The sequence below is a fragment of the Apteryx rowi genome, unplaced genomic scaffold (genome assembly GCF_003343035.1).
Source record: "Apteryx rowi isolate R43461 unplaced genomic scaffold, aptRow1 scaffold_145, whole genome shotgun sequence".
Taxonomy (NCBI): Eukaryota; Metazoa; Chordata; class Aves; order Apterygiformes; family Apterygidae; genus Apteryx; species Apteryx rowi.
Genome location: NW_020447697.1, coordinates 735,788 through 741,787, shown reverse-complemented (window position 1 = coordinate 741,787; position 6,000 = coordinate 735,788). Strand labels below are relative to the sequence as shown.

At 46.0% G+C, this 6,000-nt stretch overlaps 1 protein-coding gene across 2 annotated transcripts in view; it reads right to left on the bottom strand.

Annotated features, from left to right (window-relative positions):
- The window catches only part of GALNT13 (polypeptide N-acetylgalactosaminyltransferase 13), a 143,826-nt gene that overhangs the window by 63,072 nt on the left and 74,754 nt on the right, over positions 1-6,000 (bottom strand). The window lies entirely within an intron of this gene.

Genomic DNA, 6,000 nt, shown 5'->3' with positions numbered 1-6,000 from the left:
TTAGACCCCCAGCGGTGTCCCAGACCACACAGGTTGGACCCGCGATGGATGGAGACGAGAGCATGCCACGACTTAGACCCCCAGCGGTGTCCCAGGCCACACAGGTTGGACCCGCGATGGATGGAGACAAGAGCATGCCACGACTTAGACCCCAGCGGTGTCCCAGACCACACAGGTTGGACCCACGATGGATGGAGACGAGAGCATGCCACGACTTAGACCCCCAGGGGTGTCCCAGGCCACACAGCAGCCCCAGGAGCTCATGGCCAGTCCCATACCGGCACCATCCCTTCCATGTCAAAGGGGCCGCGGAGCGGGAGCTCCTCCGTGCTGCTTGGTGCCACCTTGCCCTCCTTCCTCCAAGCTTTGAATTCGGTGCAGACACCCCAAATGGCCCCACGAATTCCCATTTCTAAGTGCTTGCCTTTCTACTGTGACTATTTAACCTACGCTCAGCAAAGGTGCCAGGTGAGGAAATGCATCTCCACGGATTACGTGCGAGACCACAGCCCTTACTGTCAGTTTATCATTTCAATTCTGGTCAATGTTTGTACGACTAAGTCAACAGGCCTCTCATTTGATGGCTGTTTAGCGCTTCATGACATGCAAATTCTGGGTGATTTCAGTCCAGCTGCAGCGAACAGCAAACACGCCAAAAATAAAAGATCCAAGCCCAAGAACCTACGACAAAATTCACCCTCTTACGGAGGTCTTCAGCAGGCAGCCTGGCAGGTGAACAGCCCCAACGCACAGTTGGGAGCGCACCCGTTCCTCTGCAAGAAGCGTTTCTCCTGACGAGGCAGCTGTGACGGCAGTGCCACCGGCACCCGCTGCAGGCAGAGCCGACTGTGCCAGCTGCCCGTGTCCTCCCTCCTCTCCCTGCGCTCTAGGCACGCACACGGCACGCAGCAGAGCCGGCAAACTAGGCAGAACACTGCACCCTAAGGCACTGCAAATGTTAGATGTAATGTTTCTTGAGCAATGGTAACATCACTAAAGAATAACACCACTACTCATTTATTTTGGAATAAGATTTTCTTTGGACATCAGTTCCTAAAACCATTGTACGTCACCTAGGCAGTATTAGCTGTAATCAAACCTAAGTTTAATTACTCGTAATACTAATAAGGTAACTAAAACATGCTCCCAATATTTGATCTTGTATTTCTCCTTGTTGTAACTAACTGATGCTTGAGAAGAGATTTTCAGAATGAAAGTATTTTTTAGCAAGTGTTTATAAGTGAGTATCAGCCTGCTGTGTCTTCAGCTTACAAAAATTACGGGCAAATATGGAAATGCACAGAGAAATGTGCTGTGGAGAGCCTGCAATATGTCCAGCACAGAAACACTTTATTTTTTTAATACTGTAGATGTAGGAAGACAAGATGTTTGTTAGCTGATCGCAGCACAGACAGTACTTGACTGCCGCAGGCAAAATCACAGGAGGAGGAACGAACTCACTTAAAGGCAAGGGACGTTCTGCAAAGTACAAATACTGTGCAAGGGCTTTTAAGGAAAATACTAACGAAAGATTTAACAAGAGTATCTGATTTAGTTGGCACTCTCCATGAACATTTACCTGCGAAACAGAGACAGGCCACACCTGAAAACCAACCGCATTGCCCAAAACACTCTATTTTAGTAATTCACAGACCTATCCACATCCAGCTCATCATCTGCAGGAGGCCTTAACTTGTACCTTTACTGTATTATTACCTAGAGCTAAAGGAATAACAACTGTTTTGCCCTGTCCGCTTTATTCCCACCGAATCAACAGGGAGCAAAGTCCTGGAGCCAGGCCTTGCTCCCACAGGAGCTTTCCAGCACTTGAAGGCCAGCGGGCTTCTGGCCACAACCCCCACCTATGGGTCAAGCCCTCCTGTTCTGCTCCCAGAGAGCTCTCTGTGAACAGAAGAAACGGGCTCTGCACTTAAAATAACACCTTTTGAACAGGTCTAACCATCCACAAAGTTTACAAAGCCAGAGTTTGCCCCAGCGTACCTTCAAAGCAAGAAACGCTGCTCTGAAGGAGCACCTGGAAGCCCATGCAATCTCCACGGCCCAGGTAACACTTGCACTCCACGTCACAGCTCGTATTTGATTTCTGTACCTCGGGAGGTTGGGAAGGAGGTGGCACAACCTATCGTGCAGTGCCCAGGACTGCTCTGTTTGCATCCTCACAGCTACGGCAGTAAGCTGTAAACTGGGACCAGCATCTACCTTCGCAGAAACCGTGAGTTCTTTGGTTAAAGTCACCATCCTAGGCTACTGCTGGAAATGTTAAGCTACCACGGTGACAGGTGACCTGACAGAAAACCAGATAGAAAGGAACAAGGAAAGAGCAACAAGGAAAAGGACATTAGACTAGTGCTTAAGAATCGAAAGAAGAAAATAAAGGTCCAAAACGCTAGGGATTAACGTGTGAAGAACAGCAACAACAAGGGTGTACGTGTAGGTATCTTAGGTCAGACCTCACTTTGACCCAGGCTAGGTGTCAGTCATTAGTATGAGAGGCATCTACACATTCCCGCAGTTCCCTTTGCTAAAAACCAAACAAACTCTAACTTTTTGTAATAGATTACAGTGAGAATGTTTTTACAGCTATATTGCATGACAATTAGCTGTAGGTTTTTAATACCAGTCATTGAATTAATTAACCTTTTCCCATTAATTCTAAACATTCCAGCAAAGGTGGTTATTTCAGTTGACTCAAATCCCTAACATACAAATTTAACAGCTCTTTTAATACCTTAGGCAAACAAGCAAGTTGTGTTTCATATCTACTAACTAGAAAGAATAAGATATCTTCTTTTAAAAATACAGCATGTTCTGTGTTTAACCTTTCATTGGGATTAACAGTCACAGAGTATGTGATGGCTGAACTCTGCTCATACTGACTAAAGTGATCTCCTCTTAGGAGCGAACTATCTTGAGCTCCTTTTTTATATGGAATATATGCAATAATATAAATAATTAATAAAAAAACATATTTTGAAACTGTATGCATTATGATATTAAACATAAAAAGTAAAGGTAGGAATTTATCAATGTTTTTATGGAAGACAAATATTTTGAGTAAACGTTTCTCCCAATTGCATGGAGTTTTAGTGCATCAAAAAGCAGAATTTGAGTGCAATGGTTATATTACATATTTATGCAAACAAACATGTAATTGAATGATCTTTATGTATTCTAGACTTATTGCATTGACTACAAAGAAAAAATATGAATACACACATACTCAACCTGCATGAGACTGAAATGATGTGACAGATAGGGTAAAGTTACAAGAAACTGAAAAAAAAAATGGGCTCACCAATTTGTAAATTTTTGGTATGGGTTAGGCTTTTGTTTAGTTTTATCCCTCCATTTTTTTTTGAGTATTCAGGTAGCAATAGCTGCCACAAAGCAGTCTGAACTTAGCTGAAATATTACACCTTTTCTCTCTGGATGCAGAATTTGCTATTCTGTTTATGACACCTCAAAGCTGATGCATTGCCATGATCTCTTGGACTGCTTTTTCTAAGCTTTTGGAAATACCAGCTAGCATCGAAAGCAGCTGATGACTTATTAAATGTTGTTTCCTATATGACAGCCATTATAGCCCGCTCAGAATTTCCACCAGCTGCTAGTGTTTCCAAATGAAATGTCAGGTATTAATTTTGACTGGGAAGAACGAAGAGCGTGGGGATGGCAAGGATTCTGCAGGCGATTAAATTTCATTTCATGGCAGTTATGCTCAGATGAGCTGTTCGAGTTCGCAGCCTCCGTGTTTAAAGGAGAGCTATGCATGGTAGCTTGTTCTTTTTAAGGGTCTTTACCCTCACGACTCATTCCCTGGGTCAGCAAGAGACTGGATCAAGAGAGCTGCAAGGCTCACTTGTTTTCCTGGTTCCCTCCTCATAATGTAAACGGGAAAATGAGATAGGAAATATCTCAGAAGACATATTTGACGCAGAAGAGGCTGAAGTGGCTGGACAATGTGGCTGGAAAGGGCATGTATGTCTGAAAGTTAAAACTTTGTTGTTAAGCTAGGACAATTTCACGCACTCAGAGGCACCTCTTCACCCCGCAGCACCCGCGGAAGCGACCGTCCCGGACGCTCTGCACCCCTACCGCTTCGCCCGCCTCTGCTTGCTAACGTCCGTCCTTACTGGGAGAGCTCCCAAAGGCCCAAGCAGTGACTAGCTAAAAGCGTAACCCAGGTGAAAACATGCTCTTCTTTCACTGCCTTCTCTGCCCTACGAATTATTTTTATTTCAATCATTTTAAGAGTCAATTACAAGTACGATTCTGGATTAATTTTAAGTACTGCTCTATTTCAAAAGGAGGAAATACGAACTCAGATTTGCATCTCTCCGAAAACTCCATATGTCTGTGAATTTGCTCGGCACAAGAGAGACAGGATAAATAGAGCAAAGCAAGCGGTGGGAGAAGCAGCCGTAGAGCGCGCGTGGCAGAGCCAGCAAGGCACGAGCTTGCGGAGGTGGGCAGGAGAATTAACTCCCAGGATTTCCCACACCCCGCGGCTTGAATCAAACAGCTTCTGGTGGACTTCTGGACTTTCTGGAGGAAAATAGGTATCCTGAGTCAAAAACCTTTCCATCATCCTGCTTCTGTTGATGCCAAAGCCCATTTCTGCGCACGGGGACACTGCTCGCTTTTAAGGCCACTCCACTTATCCGAGGCTTTGCAAAATGCACGAGTGCAGCCCGATGCCCTGCGTACTTCCATAGCACTTCTGTCAAACGCTTTGCAAGCGCTTTAAATTTAAACAAGGCACTGGGAGCAGGTATCCTGGAAAACCGGGCTCAACCAGACTGAAGGTGGCATGAAAACCGAGCCGCAGCCCAGCCGCAGGGGAGCTCCCTCGGCGCGGAGGCGCGCTCCGCCAGCGCGGGCAGGCTGCAGCCCGTCCTGGTCCGACCGCTGGTCCCCAGCCTCCTCCCGAGGAGTCAGCTGCTGACCCTCCACATCGTACTGCCAGGAAAAGAATAACCACTTTGCACAGCAAAATGAGCATTTAAAATAGCTCACGTTTAAAAAAAAAAAAAAATCCTATTTACCAGCAACAGGGTCCGAGGTTTGGTTAGTTCTCCCGAAGGCAACCTTAGCTCTGCTAAGGCAAGGGACTGAGCTCACGCGGCCGCTTCCGCCGCAGCCGAAGGCGCGAGCCCGGACGTCGGCCGGAGCAGCAAGGCGCCGCAGCTGCGCCCGTGGGCCAGCGAGGCTCCAGGCAGCAGGCAGCAGCCGAACGGAAATAAAAAGGAACGTCCTGAACGGAGACCGGCTGAGCAGGGCAGCCAGAGTCAGCCCCGAGGGAGCGGGCACAGCGCAGAAGCAGCCCAGGAAACCTCCGCTGACCTCCCTTCAACTGCGCAGAAACGTCTAACCCCTCTACTCTAAATAATGACTCAGACAGCGATGGCGCGGCTTTCCCCTTTCCCAAAATAAAGACGTGGAAGGTAAGATGCTTCCTGAGATGGTTTCCCGAGAAAGAAATCTTAAAAAAAAAAATCCAACACTTCCCTGACTCCAGACTTTGAAGAAGGTAAAATGACAATTTTTTTGCCATTTCCAGCAAAAGTAATTATAAAAAACTTTTCTTTGCCCATCCACTGTCTTACCTGGAAATTTTCCTTAAAGCTTTGCTGCAAACTGTTGTCACAAGAGTTGGCTCTCTCTTTATCTGCCTGTTGCATACAATCACAGGGTATGCAGGATTGGAATTTTTTCAACTTCGTTATGTCTCTTAGACAGGTTTGAAACCATTACATCCACTTGTGAAAGCTTTTTTCAGTTTTCAGGAAGACCAGAGAAGCTATTAGAGCTGAGCAAACAACCCACTGCAAGTAGTTTATTCAATTTATTCCATTTCAGTTTCATTTAAAATTTTCCTACAGGTTTTGTTACAGTCCTTGGTTTGAGCAGTTAAATGACAGTTCGGGAATGATCACAGGAATTCAGAACATACCGCTAGATCACTTTTGACTGGGCGTG